This window comes from Myotis nattereri (assembly GCF_964212035.1).
Source record: "Myotis nattereri genome assembly, chromosome: 14".
Taxonomy (NCBI): Eukaryota; Metazoa; Chordata; class Mammalia; order Chiroptera; family Vespertilionidae; genus Myotis; species Myotis nattereri.
In genome coordinates, this window is record NC_138089.1 from 26,439,319 (window position 1) to 26,460,529 (window position 21,211).

Below are 21,211 nucleotides of genomic sequence, written 5' to 3' on the forward strand. Positions count from 1 at the left end.
CCACTGTGGGAAGGACATCCCAATTCTAAGGTGTAGCACCTGCCGCTATGGAACCTGTCATCAACAGCACATTGACTCTTGAGAGCACAAACCTAAAATAACAGGTATGTCTTACTTGCCAACACTCTTCTATATGTCTTTTGTCTCAACTACCTACTGTCCAAGATCAGAAGGAAAAACATTTTATTCAAAAATGAGTCAGAGTCCATTTTAGTTATAGATTGTCCCTGTTGGTTTGTGCCAAATGACCTGAGTCCTCTAAGACAGCCACCAGAGAAAGAAAATTCATTCTCAGAAGGGGACAAAGTTAAGGCAAACAGATTCCCATTTCGTCATGATTTATCCTTCACCAAACCACGTATGGCCAACAGAAGCCAAATCAGTAAAGTCATTTTATAAAACCCGCCAAGTGCTTACTCATCAGAATGCCAGGCCATTAATTTCCTGTGGCATCAGATGGGCACGATGGAAACCCTGGCTGATTGAGGACAGAACTGCAGTGAAGAGAGAAAGGGGCCCTGAGAGGTATTAGTGTAGTCCTCACTTTAAAAAGGCAAAGCAAAGCCCTGGCTGGGTGGCTTGGTTGGTGGGAACATCATCCTGTACACCAAAAGGTTGTGGGTTGGATTCCCCGTCAGGGCACATATCTAGGTTGTGGGTTTGATCCTCAGTCGGGGCATGTAGGAAAGACAACCAATGGATGTTTCTCTCTCACATAGATGTGTTTCTCTCTCCCTCTCTCTCTCTCTCTCTCTCTCTCTCCCTCCCTCCCTCCCTCCCTCTTTCCTTCCCTCCCTCCCCCCTCTCTAAAAATAACAATAAATATATCATCAGGTGAAGATTGAAAAAAAATGGAAAAGCAAAAGGATCATAAAAGTTTTCCCCTTCACTGTACTGATGTGGACCAATGTTCATGCTGCAATTACTCAGTGTGAGGTGCTGGGGAGAAGGACAGATCCATGACCAGTGGAGATGATCCACTTTGAGCTGTGTGTGAACACCAGATTTGAAGGTTCAAGACCACCTACCTACCTGTCAGCACTATGTAGCCCTTGAGTTATCTGGTACAGATCTCAATATATTCTATGAAGTCCATCACCTTAACCATCCTGAGTCACTTGGAGTAGCCCTAGGCTAGGGAGAGGGACAAGTGAGGGCTTTGGTATGAGACAGAACTAGGTTTGATACTTGTCTTTGCTATTATGAACTCCCTGCACCTCAATTTATTTTCTCATCCGTGCAATGAGAACAATCATAACTATTTCACAAAATTGTTAGGACTGTTAACGAAGATAAAATCCCTCCCAGAATAAGATAAGTTAGTGTTTCCCAGACTTAGGGATGTGCTGGGCCAGTAAAATTGAAAGCAAAACAAAACTAACCAACCAACAACCAACCTATCAACCAGCCAACCAAACAAACAAAATAGCATTAGGCAAATCAATCTAGTGTTGCCAAACAAAAAATAAATGAATAGATAAATAAATAAAAAGACTGCCTTCTTGTATCAGCATCATAAAGAAAAGGCCATTTTAACACAGAAAGAGTAGGGAGGTGGTAATCTGAGGACAAAAGGGCCTCCTTTTCTCTTGGCTTTATAGAAAGCTCCCCCACTGTCCCTCAATTCCTAGGACCAGAGAACCCTGCTGTGGACCAGCACTGGCCCCCATGCGGTTGCCGGGAAACCACTTATGATATACTTTGCACATGGAGGAAGCCTGATGGCTATTAGTGCCCTTCCTTATTTGTTACACTCTGCCATGCTGTTAAGATGTTTGCTGCACATCCTCCCAGCAGTGGGTGTTGCGTGGGCAGAGTAGGTGCTCAAAGGAGAGAAGGAACAACATCCTAGAGATGGCAGAAGGCCTGCCTCAGAGATCAAAACTGAAGGGGGTAGGGCCAACACACACCAATCCACTCCTGCCATCCCCCAAATACAGAGGATTCTGTCCTCACACTGCAGAGCAGACACAAAGGCTCTGGCGACAAAGTGCAACAATAATGTTAATGTCAAAAGAATGCAAGTCTTCATTTTGAAAAGGCAAAGCAGAAAAGGGACTGGGAGGGAGCTAGGTCCCAGCCATGACTTTGGTCATCATCTGTGACTGACACAGAAGAGTATACACCCAGATTCTGGAACAAGGCCCCTTTAAAATCAATAGGAGGCTCAACAGGGGAGCTGTCGTTACTATAGAACAGCCGTGGGCAAACTACGGCCCGTGGGCCGGATCCGGCCTGTTTGAAATGAATAAAACTGAAAAAAAAAAGACCGTACCCTTTTATGTAATGATATTTACTTTGAATTTATATTAGTTCACACAAACACTCCATCCATGCTTTTGTTCTGGCCCTCCGGTCCAGTTTAAGAACCCATTGTGGCCCTCGAGTCAAAAAGTTTGCCCACCCCTACTATAGAACCTTGGACTGTCACGCTCTTAACAGCTGACTCAGAGCACTCACACGTGCCAATATAGACTAAGTGATGAATGGATGGATGGATGGATGGATGGATGAAGATAAAAAGACATCCTATATAATAAAAGCCTAATATGCTAAGTGTTCGACCTTTTGACCATTTGACCAGTCGCTATGATATGCTCTGACCACCAGGGGGCAAATGCTCCAACTGGTAGGTTAGCTTGCTGCTGGGGTTTGGCTGATGGGGACTGGGTGAGACAGGCTGGACATGCTCTGGAGCCCTCCCACAGTCCCTCCCTGGCCCCAATCGTGCACCGGTGGGGTCCTTAGGTCTGGCCTGTGCCCTCTCACAATCTGGGACCCCTCAGGGGATGTCGGAGTGCCGGTTTCAGCCCAATCCCCACAGGCCAGGCCAAGGGACCTCACTGGCGCATGAATCCGTGCACCAGGCCTCTAGTAGATATACATTTCCATATCTCAGTCTCTTCTTACAAAAGGTTCTGTGGTTTCCATTTTACAGATGAAGAAACAGGTTTCTGAAATTTAAGTCACTAGCTCTAGTCACTCACTCAAGCTGTTAAATGAATTTAAACTCTCTACCTTTTGATGATTAAATTGTGTGAAGTAGATGCATAAAACTTTTCTCATCATGACCCCCAGAGACAGAAAAGTGGCTTTTGATAGGGCACAGAGCCCACCTGCATACAACAGTGAGAAGCAACAAAATCGACTCCCAGAGAAAAAAATCATTCACTTAATTATGGGAAAGGTCATGGCTTGATAATTCTCACCTGGTTATGAATTAAAAGATGCCCAAATCCATTTTAGAAAAGCCTTTGAAGCAAGTTTCTTAAACTCAATCCATAATCGCCTATTGTGTAGCGCTGTGCTCACTGGTGAGTCCCAAATACCTAGTACAGTACTGACATAGTTGGTGCTCAACTGGTACCTGCAGAGTCTTTACTGAATTGTTTACCCATGTGGAGGCACTTTCTGAAGGCCTACTCAGGTTCCAGTTCTTCATAACCAGATACTTTCAAGTCAAAATAGGACTATTTCTTGTAACATAAGAATGGAAACAGCATGGGCGGGGAGAAGGTTCTGGCTGTATTCTAGTTGCTGGCTTTGTGATTTCCAGGTTTCCTTAGTTTCTTGGAGCCTCGGAGTCTCATCTGTAAAGTGGAGATAGAGACATCTCTCCATCACAGGACTATTCAGAGAGTGACCTTCCTAAAACCCACAGCAGATCGTGCCATGAAGGAAAGCATTCCAGACCACGAGTGCCATGAGGTGGGCCCCAATCGGCTACCGCATTAAGTTACGTTCCCTTTGCTGTTTTCCAGGCCCCCACATGTCCCAGCAGCCTTGGGAGGACAAGACCAGCAGCCCCATCTGGCCAAGAGAGGGTCTGAGTGCTCCAGCTGTGGTTTTTCTGGACCCACCCCACCAAGGGCTTCACCCTGAGAGCTCACATTTATTTCTCCTGGTCTTCCCCAGCAGTCCTCCAACTGGAGCCTGACATGGCCAAACCCCAGGAAGGCAATGTTCAGGTTTATACATGAAAACAAACTGCTGCTTTTTAGAGAACAACCACACTGAACTCAGATCCATTTCCATGATGCGTGGGCCCAGCACCAACGACCAGCACCAGAAGTCACAAGGAGGTCCCCACAGTCATCATGCGGCTGCACTTAGGAGATGCTCAGCAAAATTCTGATAATCAATTAATATTATATTTCCATTTCCCTATCCCAGACATAGACCCTGAGGCAGAAGGATGGAGACTTTCCTTCTCCCGTGTCTCATGAACCCATCAATGCCCAAACCCCAGGATCACACAGCAGCTCACACTCAAACCTTAATACCCCAAGGCCACATTCTTCCTAGGAAGAAAGGAGGTGATGGTTTCCGTTATAGATAAGGGGTAAACATCAATGAAGGGATTACAGGTGCCAGGAACTTTTCCATACAGTATCTCCTTTAACCCTCCAACAATGCTGCCTTCTGGTCCCCACTTTACAGTTGAGAAAACTAAAGCCCAGAGAGGTCGAATGACAGTTAAAGTGAAAAAGTGAAGATGGGAACTCAGGTCATTCTGACCTTCGTCTATTTTACTGGCTGGCTCTGAGAGAGTTTTGATGACTCATAGTCAGAAAGAGAGAGGACGAGAATCCATCTTCACAGTAGCTCTATTTTCTTCTTATTAATTCAAAATCTGCATATTTTTACAAGAAATACAAACTTGAGGAGCTTGGAGTTGGCAAGCAAACAAAATCAAGCCAATGTGATTTCGATTTCTGCTCGAAGGGAGTACAGAGTTAACACACAGATGCAGGCATTAGGATCTGCTTTGGCAGCGGGAGCCTAAAATAGCTGCTGTCCTATTCCCCGACTCTCTTCCCAACCATCATTCATTAATTTCTGCTTTGTGGGCGCCGAGACTCACGGGCTGCAGACAAGTCGTCTGGCCTCACAAGCTTTTTTCTGCAGCACAGTGATAAATGATTTGCAAGGACCCAGCAGGGAAACGGATGAGGGGACAGGTTGAGGTCATGATCACAGCTACTGATGCCCACATTCTGGGGGATCCCTGGGTTTGAAATGATTCTCTCGGTAACCCCAAGAGCATCTTCATATTTCAGCAGCTTGCCTGACACTTGGAAAGATGGTTTGTGGTCTGATGGGGACAGCAAGGCATGGCAGCACTTGTCTGCTGTGAACCCCCACGATGCAGGTTTCCAGCAACACTGAGTAACCTGCATGCCTGCTTCCTCATCCTGAGGATGGTGCGGGGTCAAAGCCACATGCTCAGGACCAGTCACAGGCTCAAATGAGGCCCTCAGACATGTTTAGTGAATGAATGAATGAATGAATAAGTGAGTTGCTTTGAGTGTTTGTTTCCTCGCTGGTAAGTTGTCTTACCACATACTAGTAAACTCTAGTGTGATTTGAAGGAGATGAACACACTCTTTTCTCTTACAGTAAAAGCTAAGTGCTGTACAAGCATTACTTGTGATTGAAAATCCAGCACTTGCTTTTAAACATTCTCAACTCATAACAAACCCAGCAAACAGTTCACAGGTGTCTGTTCTGTGTTCAGTTCTAAACCACACACAGAGGTTACAGAGAGGAAGAGACATAGTGGGTGTCAGAAGCCCCTCATCTGAGAGCAAGGAGCCTTCCCCATGGATCACAGGACAATGGTGGGTTCTCTAAAAAGCTGAGTGGGAGCAGAGAGGAAAGAGAATGCATCCCAGCCCTCTAAGGCCCTCATGTAGGTTCCAGGGAATTTCTGGGTCCCATACTGACCCTTCTGCTTCCAGCCATCTATCTCTGTGTACATAAAAATGTACATGAGGGATTGGGGCCTGAGATTACATAGAAAATGTGTGACTATCAATTTTGTCCCAAACAGGATCGATAGGATTAAATGAGATAGTGCAGGCAGGTGTGCCTGACACACTGTATCATGAACCATAAGAATGTGAAACCATTCCACAACCTACCAGTGTAGACAAGTAAGACCTAAGATTTGACAATCACAGCTTCTTGGAGCTGCAGGAAATGCGCTCATGATGACAAAGTTGAAAGAAAAATATATGGTATCCTCAAGATCATGGGTATTCAATTGATACTTCACAGCTCTCTTGGGAATAAAGCCAATATATCATTGCTAAGGACTTCCTATTTTCATTGGCCAACCTATAAAACGGGTACAATGATCTTTCCTTTAACAGATATTTGAGTTCCTCCTCTGTGCCAGGCCTGCTCTGATGTGGGGTTACTGAAGGAACAAAACAGCTCAAAATTCTAGTGAGGTGGGCTAGCTTAATAGCCAACAGAGTGCACTCCAAAGTTTGGCCCTTCCTTTATTTGACAGTGTTTTTTGTTCTCCTCCCCACCCTTTTCTTCTTGTAATTGATTTCTAGTTTCATACCATTGTGGTTAGAAAAGATGCTTAATATGATTTCAATCTTCTTAAGTTTATTGAGACTTGTTTTGTGGCCTAACATGTGGTCCATCTTATACATGGAACATGTACACTGGAAAGGAATGTGTATTCTGCTGTTTTTAGATGGACTGTTCTGTAAATATCTATTAAGGTTCTTTGTTCTTCTTTAAATAAATGGCATATTAAATGCCTGATTCTGCTTCTTTCCCTTTCCTCACAGTAATATGTTCTGGAGACAGAACCGTGGAATTCCTCAGTGCAGCTACTCGGTGGTTTATTTAATCTCCTATTGTAGGACAATCACTAAAACATGAACCCCACATGGGCAGGGACTAGGACTATTTTGTTCATGGCTATATCCCCAGAGCCTGGCATAGTGCCTGACACATAGTAGGAGCTTAATAAATGGTTATTAGGTGAAAGAATACATTTGGGTTATTTCCAATGGTTGTCAACACTTCAGTATTAAGCAGTGTCCAGTGACCATCTGCATAAGCCTCCCAGGGCACAGGATCATGTCTCTGTGATGGATACTAACAATAGCATGGGCTTGCCAGGCCAGAGAACCTGTGTAGTTACATTTAACATTTTATTTGGAAATAACTGTAGATTTGCAGGAGGTGTCAAGAAAATGTATGGTGAAGACCTACACACGCTTCCAGCAGCCTCTCCCAAAATCACGATCTTGCATGAATAGAATACAATATCAAAACCAAGAAAAGGACATTAGTACAATCCACAGAGTTTATTCAGATTATACCAGTTGTATAACCACTTGTAAGCCTATGTGTAACTCTAGGCAATTTTATCATATGTGTATCTTTGTGCACACACAACCACCACCAAAATATTCAACTATATCATCACCACAAGACCTCCTCCTACTCCCCCTTTATGGCTGCATGCCCCTCTCCCCATCCCTAACCCCTGACAACCACTCACCTGTTCTCCATCTCTGTAATTATGTCATTTCACTAATGTTACCTAAATGGAATCATGCAGTACATAAGCAGTGGGAATTGGCCTTTTTCACTCCTTGAGGTTCATCCAGGTGGTTGCTTATATCAACAGTTCATTCCCTTTTATTGTTGAGTAGTATTCCACATTTAAACCCTTACATGGATTCTCAATTCTAACAGATGCTGCAGAATGGGCCATGGCATGGAAACGCTGACCAGCAGTGTATACAGTACCTACATTCCCCACGTTCTCACCAATTCTTGAGAGGATCACACTTTTTATTTTCTGTCAGTCTCATGAGTGAAAATCTCTCATTGTTTGGGGGCATACATTTTCCTGGTTCCACAAATAAGACTCTTATGAAAAACTCTTTGCACAAAAAGGGAATCCTGGGGTTCAGGAGGACTTTTAGGAGGGATGGCCACCCACTGTGGCAGTGACAGCCCTGGAGGCCAACACTGAAGCTGGCGGTTGTGCAGATTGAAGGCATCAATGGTCCTAGATAAAAGCCTGCCTAGATCCAAGCCTTTTCCAGTTGACTTTGCCATTAAGAGGTATCATCATATTTCCTCATCCTTGAATTTGAGGTGACTTCTCAACTTGCTTTGGCGAACAGCATGCATTGAAAGTGACACTGTGCCAATTCTACACCTGGGTTTCTAGAGTCCTTGCGTATTTCTGTCCTTGGCTCACACAGCCCTGCCATTGCCACTGCCATGTGAACAAGCTCAGGTGAGCCTGGAATGGAGATGAGCCATCCCAATTGAATCATCCTAGGCTAATCAGAGCCAGCCAACCCCCAAATATGTGAGAGAGCCCAGCAAGATCAGCAGAGCTACCTGCCTGACCAACAGCTAAGCACAGACATGTGAGGAAACCCAGTCAGGACCAGAAAAACCATCCAGCTGTCCTATAGGTTTTTCAGCAATAATACAAACTTACTGCTTTAAGGCATCAAGTTTTGGTCAGTTTGTTACATAGCAGTAGCTAACTTATATAGTAGTGTAAGAGCAAAGTCTTTGGCCAGACAAAGTACCCTGGGTCCTATAACAAGTACACAACTGCAGGAGTCTCTAGAAAATTAAGTTTCAGATATCTATATTCCTAAACACAAAAGTCCCAGACAAGTTCCATCACTCAATCGCAAGCCTCCAGCCACCCACTCTGAGTAAAAGACTTTAATAACTTCTGTCAAAGACAGTTCCTGTCTTAACATGGCAGTGGGTAAGAAACCCAAAGTGGTGAGGCTGCCTCCTCCCCAGTCTTACCCTATGAGACATGGTGTTTGCAGTTAAAAATATTCTTTCCCCTCCTCTCAAACATGGAAACTGTCCAGGGTCAGCCTCCCACACACTTCCACTCAATTTCTGACTCTGGTTATAAAACCTTGTGCCCAAAATAGATTTCAAGGGGATTTCATAGCCATGTTCTCAGGCATAATTGCAGTGTTCCTGCAAACTTTGGAGAAATTCAATTTCAGTCTTTGAACACACATGCTTCAAAGCCCTGCCCCCCATACCCCAGATATTAAGCATCAGGAAGAGCTGTGATTGATTCCTCTCCCTCTGGTTCTCCCACAACCAGGGCAGATTTTAGAGGCAGCTGTTCTCAACGTGCTTCTGCCTCATTTAGTTTTAGCTGTTCACTTCTGTGCCCGCCTCCAAATTGCCCAGCCTGGGGCTTGCACACCTGCCTGGTCCTCTCTGGCTGCTCAGCCTCCTCTGGCTCCCCTTGTTCTTCCTTCCATTCTCTGCCCTTCCCTTGCTTTGCTTCCCCAGAATAAAGGCATCCCCCTCACTCTATTCTGATTCCTTTTGTCTTTACAGCCTCCCCCTTCCACCTCACACAAGTGCAGGGTTTGGAACAAGGGAGGATGCTAGAAGTCAACGGGCCCAACCCCCTCAGTTTACAGGTGAGGCTTAGAGAGTCAGGCTGGGAGGGATGAAGCCAAGGTCCAATACATATGGTGACCGACATAACTGACAGCCAGTCACCTCTAGATCTGGTTACCGACCAAGTTCTAAAAGAACAGCAACAACAGTGACGATAATTATAATCACTCCACTTATTAAATTCTTATTATATGTCAGTCACTGGGCACGCAGTTAACTATCATCATCATTTTATAATGGAAGAAACTGAGGTATAGAAAAGGGAAGTGTCCTGCCCAAGATCATAGCTATTAATTGGTAGATCAGGGATTTGAAGTCAAGTTCAATACCAAAGACAGTGGCTCCTCAAGCCCACCCTGAATTTTGGTATAAACACCTCTTCCACTGGGATTTTTCTCTTGTATTTCCACTGCACCAAGCCTTTTCTAGGCCCTCCTGTCAGTTTCCAGGCTCCCCTTCCCATTTCCCATTGGACTTAGGTGGGCCCCTTATGGCCATCACTTCCCCTTTGCAGAAGGGAGCCAGCTTTTCAGAACAGATCTGCTTTTTCAGCCAAATTCCATCACTTCTGGGCTCAGTGATATTGGACAAGGAGCCTTATCCTCTGAGCCTCAGCTTCCCCATTTACATAGAGACACAAGAAGGGTGAGACAAAATAGGTACAAGTACGATGCCCAGCACAGAGTAGGTTCTCAGGAATGAATCCTCTTCAGGCCTAGTAGACACCTTTACTGCCTCAAATCTATCACACTCATGTCCACTCTCTGAGGAGTACACAAGTGTTTTTCTCCACCACCTACCTCTGCCCTTCATGGTATCTAGTCCCTAATACACCTTGTTCTGCTTTTCTGGGCACCTATTCTACATCTTTTTAAAGTTCTAGTATTTTTCCCACAACTATGAGGACAATGTAAGTCATTCCTATATACTCTTCAAAATACCAAAATCACCCATCAAATTAACAGAGCATTGGCATTGCTGGTACCCAGAGAATCCTTAAATCTCAAGGTCTGATGGAGTCTCTGGAAGCACCTACTGATTAATTTCTTTCAACCAATAGTTTCCTCAATATCTACATGTGAAAAACTGTGTGCTTACCTGCAAAGGACAGGGAGAGAAATAAGCTCCAATCCCCTGTTCTCTCATATCACCCACCCTAGCAGGGGAGCCAGGAGAGTGAGCACATGGTTGGACGGGCTCTGGAAGCTGCCTCTCCAGTGGCCATTCTCTCCTCCTTTTTGGCTTGGAGAGTCCTGACTGTATCCCCAACTGACTCAGAGATAAGTCCTGGTTCGCTTTTTTAAAAAAGTATTTTAAATATATTTTTATTGATTTCAGAGAGGAAGGGGGAGGGAGGGAGGGGAGGAGGGAGAGAGAGAGAGAGAGGAACATCACTGATGAGAGAGAATCACTGATTGGCTGTCTCCTGCACACCCCACACCTGAAACCCAGGCATGTTCCCTGACTGGGAATCGAACAGTCACCTCCTGGTTCACTGAGTCATGGTGGTCAGGCAGTCTTGGTCATTTTAGGCTGTGATTGGTTTTGGCATGGATGGCCATGTGCCCCAACTCCAGCCAATTAGACACAGGGGAAGTTGGCTGGGACATCTTCCCTGATAAAAGAGACACAGAGATGCCTTTTGCCCTCTGAGCACTGTGATATCTGCAGGGGATGCTTGGGATGTAGGAACTTCTTCTGGCTGCTAATGGCAGAGAAGAACAGAAAGACTGTGGGTTTCAATGGCATGGATGAGCTGTTGAATTACCCACCTGCAAAGTTTTGATTACATGCAATAAGAAGGGGTCTTATTTGTTTTTCAGTTGAGTCAGGGAATCCAATTCACTGAAGCCAAAAGTGGACTCCCTAGTTCAACAGTTAGTACACAATAATTAATGCTCTGGTGATGGTCTGCTTTCTGAGCCCTGTCCCACTCTGTCTCGCTTTTAGGGGTGCAAGGGGTGGATTGAGGGGTCATAAAGAAAAGTTTCACAAAGAAGTCACATATGACCAGTCTTCCTTCCCAAGAGTGAGGAAGTGTTGGCCTTTCAGATGAAATGGCATCTGCAAAAACTGGAGGCATGAGCTAGCCTATGGTGTGTGCAAAGGAAAGGTGTAGGGCTGTGAAGAAGCCTACATACTATAAAATGAGGACATCTATCTGCTCATTTCACCACATCCTCTCCAGGCTTCACTTTGCTCCTCTGAAAATGAGAACAGAGATCTTTCTTGCAAGGTGGTGACGAAGCTCGAATAGAAATGAGCACACCAAGTGCTTATAATTGTCTGGATCTACATAAATCATAACTGCCATATGCATTTTGCCTTTGTCTGGGGAATGGATCATTTCAAACTGGGAACTGAGGTCCTCTAAACCAGCTCCCTCCACATCCTCTCCCCTTCTTTCACTTCCTCCAACCTTCCAGCCCAGCTGCAATCTCCCACTCATCTCCCTCTTCCTTCAGACCCTTTTCAGGTTGCCCTTAAGCCGGAAATGATTTCTCTACCTAATCATACCACAGCTTTCTTCTCTTCTTTCATTCCAAACAGTTTTGCCTGATTCAGCAACTCCACTTCTAGGAATTCATCCTCAGAAAATGCCTGGACACATGCCCAGGGGTCCACATATGAGAATGTTTCCTACAGTGTTGTCTATAATAGCAAAATTATGAAGACAACCTAAGTGTCCATCAGGAAGGGATCCATTAAATCAATTATGGCAGAGCTACTTATAAAAGATGAATTAGAGGTATATTTATTGATATTTAAGATGTCCATATTCTACCACTGAGTGAGAAAGAAAAAAAAACCACACCATCTTTCTATTTCCTATCAATCTTAGAGAAATGTCTGGAAGGACATTTGATAAAATGTTTTTGGAGGTTGGCTATTTTGTGGCATTTATTTGAGTTTTCCTTTCTTTGTCCTTTTCAATACTGTTTGAATTTTCTATAATCATTTTGTAGCATGTCTATAATCAGGGGGTAAAAGTTATTTTTATTTTGAAAAGGTAAAAATAGATACAGAATTGCAGCTAAGATCCACCTTCTTTGGCCAATCTCACCTAAAGTCACGTGTGACAGGATTGAATAGTTTGCACTAATTCCGCTAACCAGGAACCCCCTTGATGACACCCCACCTCTGCCAGGCCAAGCTCTAATGGCTAGGAAACTCACCTTGAACAGGAATCTCATTCTCAGTCCTAATTATGCCTTCTGTGCCTCACAGATCAAGCCCAGTGCTCCCCTTCCCCCCCCCCCCCATACACTTGTTCCACTCCACCGTAGCCATTCGTTGGGTGACAGGATGCCCCATTCTAGACAGGGCATGAGTAAAGGCCTTGAGATGTGCAAACATGTGGCCCATTTCAAGGATGCTGTGGATTTGTCAGGAAGAGCTCAGAGAACATGTTGAGACAAAAGTAGATGAGGTCAGGGTGAAATTGGAAAGGTCCATATATGTCATGCTAGGGAGACTGGCCTTAAACTCATAGGACAGTGGTTCTTTGGCCATAACACCTTCAAACACTAAACTTTTTGGCATCACACTTGAAGGAATTAAAAGACTCATGGATATCTCTAAACAAATTGTGATTATTTCAACTCACTCCCTATCTGTATCAGTCAAGATGGGCCAGGTTATGCTGCAATAATGAGTAAGCCCAAACTGCCAGTGGCTTAAAGCAAAGGCTTACTGCCCAGTGATGCTACATGTCCATCATGGATTGGCTGGAGGTTCTGTTCTGTATCACTCTCACTCAGGAATCAGACTGAAGGAGGCTCCATTGCCTCGATTGCCAAGGGAGGAAAAGGGAAAAGAGGTAAACAGCATGCTGATTATTGGAGCTTCCACTCAGAAGTAACACATATCACTTCTCAAAGTTCACTGCCAAAGGAAGACACATGGCTACAACTAATGTCAAAAGAGGTAAGAACGTTCAATTTATCATGTGCCTAAAGAGTAAGGAACTGGGAGTATTTTTAAATCACTAATGACCAACCAAATCAGTATATTAAAAAGAAGGAGAAGTGGGAGGACGAAGAAGAGGGCAAGGGAGGGAGATGATATTTATGACCCAGGCTCTTGCTAAACACTTCACAAATCTTAACCCTTAAAATAATCCTATGCATTACTTTTATTTTCCTTCTTTTACTGCTGAGGAAATGGAGGCACGGAAAAGCTTGCCCAAAGTCACACAACTAGTAAGAGGTCTGTCCAGAATGTGTTCCTACGCACTCTTAAACATCATTATATTACTGAACAATAAAAATGTTCAGTTTTCAACTGGCTGTCCTTTGCACTGATTTGCTAAGAGAGAACTTTCCTAGCCTCATGTTCTTATCTACCCCTGATGGCAACATTTGAGAAATTCTGTTCAATGTGGCATCTCTCTCCAATTCCCATTCACTACATGCAGTACCTCTTATATCCCACCTACATGTTGGACCCTCTATACACCTCTGCCCCTCAGAACTTACTCAGTTCTATAATATGACTACTGGAGGTTCACCTCAATAGTTTGTTCCCTCAAATAACATCAAAAGCAGATTTTTTCCCAAGTTGATCATATGTTGACAGCTCACCTGTGAGTTTTGGTGAACATAAATCACTACTTAGGCAAGATAGCCACATCCTAGGGTCTTGTTATTGTTGTTGGGGTGGAGGAAGAGACTATTTGTGTTTTATAAGAAATCCATCACACATTATCAACCAACTACTACATTCTAGGGCCTAAGGATGCAAGGTTACAAAAGACCTAATCAGTCCCGTCTTCCAGGAAGCACAGTGACAACTGGGCAACAGGTGCTGAAGCTATTTCCCGTTTTTGGGTACTGTCTACCTCCCCTCACACCCATCCCTACCATGGCCTGATGTGTCACTGCTCCCCAACCTCACAGCCCCACGAAAGCAGAAAATATCTGATAGCAATGTCTTCACATCAGAGGGCTGGGAACTGATATTTATTTATTTATTTACATTAATCCTCTATCGAGGATATTTTTCCATTGATTTTTAGAGAGAGTGGAAGGGAGGAAGAGAGACACACAGAGAGAAACACCAATGTGAGAGACACATGGTTGCCTCCCTCACACATTCTGACCAGGGCCCGGGATCAAGTCTGCAAACAGGGTACATGCCCTTGACCAGAATTGAACCTGGGACCCTTCAATCTGAGGGCCAATGCTCTATCCACTGAGACAAACTGGCTAGAGTGGAAACTGATATTTATTGAACTACATCATAGGTTTGCTGGAGAGATAGAAAGATACAAAGATATGTGAAAAGTGCTCTGTAAGTTACAAGATGATGATGATGGTAGCAATGAATGCTGACATCTAGAAAGTGCCTCCTGCCCTAACCGGTTTGGCTCAGTGGATAGAGCATCGGCCTGCGATCTGAAAGGTCCCAGGTTTGATTCCAGTCAAGGGCATGTACCTTGGTTGCGGGCACGCAGAAGGCAGCTGATTGATGTTTCTCTCTCATCAATGTTTCTAACTCTCTATCCCTCTCCCTTCCTCTCTGTAAAAAATCAATAAAATATTTAAAGAAAAAAAAAAAAAAAGGAAGTGCCTCTTGTGTGCCAGGCACTGTTCGAAGAACTTGACTTAATTTTTTGTCATTCCTCACAACAAAAGTTCCCATGTGGTAGAAACTGTTAGTCTCTTGTGATACATATGAGGAAACAGAGAGAGCTTACACCACCTACCCAAGATCACACAGACACAATCAGAAAATGATGGTGCCAGCCTTATAAGCCAAGCAAGCTGGTGCATGGGGGGAGATGCTGTTGTGTACACTTGGACTATTTTCTCTCTACATGTGGACTGAATCATTGTTACTGCTTTTGTTTTCACCTTCTAAAGGACTCTTGAGTCTTCAGAACTGGTATTAACTTTGGGGAAGGGAGCTCATTCTTATCTGAAATCATAAACATTCACTTACTCTTTGGTTCACTGTTGTTGTACATTGAATTGTGTCATCTCCAAAAGACATGTGGGAGTACCTGTGAATTTGACCTTATTTGGAAATAGGGTCTTTGCAGATGTAATCAGGATGAGGTCATACTTAATAGGGTGGGCCCTATTTCAATATGACTGGTGTCCTTATAAGGAGAGAGAAATTTGTAAATAGAGACACACATACAAAGAAGACAGAGGCAGAAATGGGAGTAATGTAGCTACAAGCTAAGGAGCAGCAAAGGTTGCTGGCAGCCATCAGAAGTTAGGAAGAGGGAACAAGGATTCTTCCCTGCAGATTTTGGTGAGAGTGTGGACCTTCTGACACCTTGATTTAGGATTACTAGCTTCCAGAACTGTGAGAGAATAAGTTTCTGTTGTTGTAAGCTCCTCAATTTGTGATAATTTGTTACAGCAGCCCTTGGAAACTTATACAATTGTGTATTGATCATCTACTATGTTCCAGACTCACTGGGGATGACATTAAATGAAACAGGAATTCAGAACCTAACTGGTTCAGTCTGATGGATCTGGCTTAGTTATAACTCTGTTCTAGAAAAAGTAAATACTAACCAAGTAGTGGTTTGAACAAATTCTAGCTCAGCTCCCTTAAAATGCTGTGTAACCTTGGAGAAGTTGCTTTCCCTGTCTGGGCCAATCTTTCCCCTTTTCTGTGAAATCAAGGAGTTGGCCCACTTACTCCTGAAGAGAAGGAGTACCTTAACTTTAAAGTTCTATTACTAGTTGGAGTGAGGACAGGTGGGAAGGGGCAGAGACAGCATACTTCCGTACTCCTCCTCACTACTTCCTTTATGGGGCTCTTGCACTCCGGGCCATTCATTATTCTCCTGCCTTAATCACCCCAGTGCCAGGTACTAGACAACTAAGGACAGCCCCTATGTCCCAGAGCCACTGAAGTTGTTCAAACCAAGCAATGCTAAACTTGTAAACCCACCTTCCTCAATCCTTTCTGAAGAAACCAAAATCGCCGAAACCGGTTTGGTTCAGTGGATAGAGCGTTGGCCTGCGGACTGAGGGGTCCCAGGTTCGATTCCGGTCAAGGGCATGTACCTGGGTTGCGGGCACATCCCCAGTGGGAGATGTGCAGGAGGCGGCTGGGAGATGTGCAGGAGGCGGCTGATCGATGTTTCTCTCCCATTGATGTTTCTAACTATCTCTCTCCCTTCCTCTCTGTAAAAAATCAATAAAATATTTTTTTAAAAAAACAAAAACAAAATAAAGGCTCCTGCCCATGTTTTCCCCTGCTTCCTGTGCCTTGTGACCAACCCCAGTGCTTCCTCCCATTTGCTCCCTCTTTCCCATTGTGTGGTGTCCCTCCTCCTCTACCACTTCCTACCTCTATCTTTTCCTCCCTCCCAGGATTGGCTACATAATTTGTGAGACCCAGTACAGAATGAAAATGTGCCCCCCCCACCCCCTGGCGAAAAATTATTAAGCATTTCAATATGGCAACCACAGAGCATTAAATCATGTGGCCCTTCTCAACACAGGCCCCTGTGTGACTGACTGCAGAAGCCACACACTCCTTCCTCCTTCCCATCATCCATCAGGTTTTCTTCCACTTCTCAGACCTTTCTAGTCTGATTTTCCAATCCCCAGACCCCAATAATTGACCCCCTTTTTTGGCTCTCTATTAATGGGTCCAAATTTTTAGATGCCATAAAGATTTGATAGTTCCACTGCATTGGGGAGGGAGGAAAGGAGACCAATCTGAATTAATGAAAAGTTGAGAAATGAGACATTACTAAAAAATATAGTTTTATTATTCCCAGGTTTATATGGTGACAGTGATGACATAGAGAGGAGGGAAGGAAAGGAAGTTAGAGCTTTTTTTATGTGATTTAACAGAGAAAAGATTTAATGTATAAGCATATTGTTTATTTGCAAATGGTGCTACTAAAAACCCTATCCCTTAAGTAGGTTAATATTTCTCTTGTTGGCAATCACTTCGCTGGGTGAAACCTTTTTGCTGCTACAGATGCTGGTAAAATTCTTCTGCAGTGACTCTATATAACAAAATTATTTCCCTGACCTTGCAGGCAATCTCTGGTATAGATCACACACTAGAAAATCTTGTCAAAGGGAAATCTAGTACAACAAATTCTCTCTGCTCCCGGCCCACAGAATAGCCCATCTTTAGAGCATCCTTCTGAAATGCCGAGCTCATCGAATGCCATAGCACACTACTCCTGGACTGAATATTCACTGTCTCCTACTGTTTCAGACATAACTCATGTCTGGTCACAAGTAGATCCAGATCTATTTTGAGTTGGTATCCTCAAACAGTGCACATACCCCACACCTTCAGACCTTAGCAACGTGGGCCTGGAATGCTCTCCCTTTAATCTGCACAGTCTGTCAAAATCCTAACTCATGTCTCAAGGTCCAGATCAAAGGTCCCCCCTCCAGGAAGCTGCCTCTGATTCATCCAGGCAGAATCTGTCCCTCCATCTGCACCCCATGGCACATCTATGACAGCATTTGTATTCCTGCTTAACAGTTGTCTATATGCCTCTTTGAGAGAGAAAGAGAGTAGCCTTGGGCCCTATCTCTGGTAAGGCAGTGCAGCCGAGGAGTTAAGTTGCAGAAGGGGCTCCACTAGTAACCAGATGCACACAGATGGTAAACCACTTCACAATACTGTGAGGATTCAATCAGATGATAACCCTAAAGGGCTTAGCACAGAGCCTGGCAAAAAAAACAAGCTCAAAATATTAACAGTTCTCCCCGGACACTGGTGTGGACACATAAGGTCACAGGATAGCCACCTATCCCACTTTAGTTGAATGGTCCTGGTGTTAACTATATAATAAAAACCTAAGCAACCATTATGACCAGTCAATTGCTCGATCAGTTGACCAGTCGCTATGTTGCACACGGACCACCAGGGGGGAGACGCTCAACGCAGGAGCTGCCTCCTGGTGGTCAGTGTGTTCCCAAAGCAGGAGCACTGCTCAGCCAGAAGCCAGGCTCATGACTGGCAAGTGCAGCTGTGGCAATGGGAGCCTCTCCCACCTCTGAGGCAGTGCTACTGAGTGGCAGCAATGGCAGGCGCAGCACACAGGATGAGCAGGAGCAGGGCGGTGCCCAAACCCAGCTCGGGCTCCTCCCTGGCCACCTGCCGCTTCGCACACTGCTACAGCCCTCAGGGGATGTCAGACTGCGGGTTTCGGCCAATTCCCACAGGCCATTTGCGGGATCCGGCTGAAACTAGCAGTCCCACAACCCTGGAGGGGTCCCAGATTGTGAGAAAGAGCAGGCCAGGCTGAGGGACCCCACCAGTGCACAGATCCGTGCACTGGGCCTCTAGTTATTAATAATGTCCTTTCTCGTTCTTGAAAGTGTCTCAGTTTGGATGACAAATTATATGGTCATCCTAAGCAGTTGGGAGGAGGTCTGTTTTATTTACCCATGTCCCTGGCACATCAAACTGTGCTTAGCACATATTAAGTACTTAATAAAAATTTATCACATGAATGAATGTGTCTCCAGTACCTATCAAATGTCTGGCACCTGGTAGATATGTCATAACTGCCAGATATGGCCAATCTGTCTGTATTTCTAAGCACCTCTTGACTCAGAGAAGGCATAAATCAAAGTTTGGTGAGTGAGTGAATGAATGAATGAATGAATGAATGAGATCCCCCTCCCCCAACCCACACCATCTCCTCTGCTGTCAATAGTGCCTCTGGGGGAAGAAATGACATCTCACAGAGGTAGGAGAAGAGTGGGTCAGATGGATGAGGTGAGAATGATGCTCCTCCCATGGTACTGCATGGAGAGGGGGTCTTTTCCTGGAGCCGCAGCAGAGCCTTGTCTTCATTTCCCAGATAGAAATTAGGTTTCCCCATGGAAGCAGCAGGAAGCCACAGCTTAAGTTAGCCTGACCAGTGGGCCAGCAGGCTCTTGAGTGTGCTGGAACCCTTGCCTCCACCCAACACTCCATGTACTAGTAGAGCACAGGTGCTCAGGGTTCCAACAGGCACTGCCTGCTCCCAACAGCCCACAGAGCCACAGGGGTGAACCCACATAAATCTAGGAGCCAGAAGCAGAAGGAAAAGGGTGGGAAAGATTTTTTTCCCTTCCAGGCTCAGAAAGGAAATTCACATGTTGTAGCCAAAAATTTTTGGACGCAGACCATGCACTAGGCATGAATGGTAAGAACTTAAAGAACATTAACTCAGCTATCAGACCAACTCTATGAGGTAGCTACCCTCATTTTACACATGGATAAAGTGAGTCAGGGAGGGGAAACTCCTGTGACTTCTCAGAGGTCACAGAGATAGTAAGAGACAGAGCGTCCTCAGAGCCATATCCCCCAGGTGTAGGAACCAAACAGACGTCTTCTCCATCACTCCCGACCCATTATAATGAGAAAGCCCAGTTCTTGCTCCGCTCAGGCTGGCTGTGTGACCTTGAGTCTGGCTAACTCTCTCTGAACCTCATTTCCCTTTTCCAAGGCTAATAATGTTCTAGGAGGCCAGGGCACACCCCAAGGCCAGGACATCCCTTCCTCCTGAGACCATAGCAGGCTTCAGGGTGACCAAGCCCTGGCTGGGTGAGTCCAGATGTCCAGGAACATATCAATCCATCATGGGGGTCTGGGGCAGGATACCAGCCTGAGCCCACTTTCTGAAGGAGCCTTTAAAGCAGAGCTGAAAATTTAAGCTGCGGATCTGAGAGCCCAAGGCAGTGTGGGGCTTCAGAGCTATGTGTCACTAGGTGAGGGACTCCTCCAAGAGCAACCCTTCCCCACCCCCACTGTGATTAGAGAGGGAGCTATGGGCAGGGTGAAGGGCTTAAGGAAAAGGCAAAGCTGGAGATGCGAAGAGCACCTGGTGGAGGGGATGGTACACCAGTGCACACTTGGACTCAGGGGAGAAGCCACCTTTGGAGACAGAAGCCCCCAGCCCAGGGTCACAGTCCACAGCTTTAGTCATGTTCCTGACCTGCAGGAATCGGGGCCTGGATAAAGGGGGGAGGGGGGTAATACCGGGGAGAGACCAGGCAGAGAAGTCAAGCCAACTGGGAAGGAGAAAATTAGGAGGATTCTAGCACCCTGGATGCCCCCCAATTCCAGGGCTGCTCGCAGCCGCAGCCGGAAAGTTTGCGCGCTGAAGGCGCGCTGAGCGTCCCCTCCCGGCGTCCACCGGCGCCGGGTCCGCAGGCGCCCACCCCGGCCCGCGTCACTCGCCGCCTGGTGCCCGCTCAAGGTCACTGCTGACAAGGCGCCTGCCTGCGCGGGGCAAGGGGACCCAGGACGTGCACCGGCTGGGGCTCTGGCCCGCAGGGATTCCCGGGGCTGAGTACCTATGGAAAGGAAGCCAAGGGAGAGGGGAAGAGGCCCAGAGTCCGGACCCGACGCCCCTGCCTCACCTGCGCCGGCTCCGCGAGCGAGATGCTGCCGCTGCCGCCGCCACTGGTGCGCGCCCGGCCCGGCCCGGCCCCGCTGCGGCTGCGATCCTCTGCCGCGGCTGCCCGCGCTTGCCTCGCCGCGGCCCCTCAGCCGCCCGCCTGCCTTCCTCCCTCCGCCGCCGCCTCTGCCGCCGCTGCACTGCGCTCCGCCCGCCTCCCTCCCCTCCCCGCTCCCTCCTCCCTGCTCCCTCCTCCCTGCGCACTACCCCTTTGCCCTCCCCAAACTCTGCATGGAGAGCGCCCTACAGGACCGGAGCGCGTTGTCCAGCCGGCTCCGTCCACTAAGCGCACACGTGGGGCGGCCGGCAGAGGGGTCTCTGGCCTCTTCTGGGTGTCTTCTCCAGGAACCTCTTCGGGAACCTGCCTCTTACCCCACTCCACCCCCACCATCAGCCTGGCCCTTGGAGACACCTTTCCCAACCCTTTCCCCTGGTTTTAGGGTGCCCCAGCCCCATCCAGGCTCCCCAGTACAACTGGAACCTGTATGGCTAAGGTCACACAGTGTGGGGTGAATTGAGGTGTGGAGCCGGCATATGAGAAGACATAGTTTTGGTGGACTGACTCTAGAAAGGATGGGGGTAGGGCAGGGGTACCTG

At 46.2% G+C, this 21,211-nt stretch overlaps 1 protein-coding gene across 1 annotated transcript in view; it reads right to left on the bottom strand.

Annotated features, from left to right (window-relative positions):
* Window positions 1-20,716, bottom strand: part of ATP2B2 (ATPase plasma membrane Ca2+ transporting 2) — a 360,949-nt gene extending 340,233 nt beyond the window's left edge. The window contains exon 1 of the mRNA XM_081105731.1: window positions 20,577-20,716. The gene's annotated coding sequence lies outside the window, so the exon portion shown is untranslated. The remainder of the gene's footprint in view (window positions 1-20,576) is intronic.
* Window positions 20,717-21,211: the final 495 nt, after the last annotated feature.